This window comes from Macrobrachium rosenbergii, chromosome 37, assembly GCF_040412425.1.
Source record: "Macrobrachium rosenbergii isolate ZJJX-2024 chromosome 37, ASM4041242v1, whole genome shotgun sequence".
Taxonomy (NCBI): Eukaryota; Metazoa; Arthropoda; class Malacostraca; order Decapoda; family Palaemonidae; genus Macrobrachium; species Macrobrachium rosenbergii.
In genome coordinates this window covers 31,336,537-31,337,507 of record NC_089777.1, presented here as the reverse complement: position 1 = coordinate 31,337,507, position 971 = coordinate 31,336,537, and positions in this window count along the sequence as shown.

The window sequence follows — 971 nt, the reverse complement described above, 5'->3', positions numbered from 1 at the left end:
TTTGCTCCTTTAGTTTTGCTGAAGTGAATTAAGACCAGGGAAAGTTAAAGTTGTTTGATGGAGCGATGCCCTTTTGCTGTAGTATATTTCTTGTTTAATTGTTGATACCTCACACTTGTTTTGATAAACTTGGTTTGATTTCTCACGTGATTAGCAAGTTTGTTAATGGATCACTGTTACTTTGAGAGTGCTCAGTTGTAATTTTTATTGTTATGAGAGTTCAGGTATCTGGCTGAAGTGAGGTAAATTTTTGAATTCTGTGATTAGTTGTGCAACAACCAGGTACTTGAAACACTTCGTGCAATAATATATATATATATATATATATATATATATATATATATATATATATATATATATATATATATATATATATATATATATATACATATAGATATATAGAGTAGAGAGAGAGAGAGAGAGAGAGAGAGGCATATTTACATACTTACATGTATATATATTAAAAAAAATATTTTTATAACAAAAAGCATGGAAATTCGCGCCATTCGCAGAGAAAATTGCTTTGAATGGACAGCCAAAGTGGATGACTGATTCATTTATCTATAACGGTTGGCAAATTCATTTTCAGCAAACGAGAAGTTCTGTTTAGAAGAGTCAAGGTTTACTTTTTAACAAAGGAGAAACGTCTCCTATTAAGGGCTGCTAGTGTCATTCTAAACTGACCAACTTTATTGCCAGAACCAAAACTACAGGCATCTTTAGTTCAGAGTTCTCCAAAAACAGATATCTCTGTGAATATTCAAATCAATATAGGGATTAAATATTTTAAAGGAATAGCAGAATGTTCAAACTAATATCAGATATTAGTAGATTGCTGCAAAGTTAGTCATGTGCATTTTGAAACATATCGTAGAATTCAAGTTGCATTCCCCCCAGACAGAAACTATAGTTTGATATTATTAAATCGTCTAAGCACGTGAAGTGATATTTTAGTGTAAATTCTGTCGCTT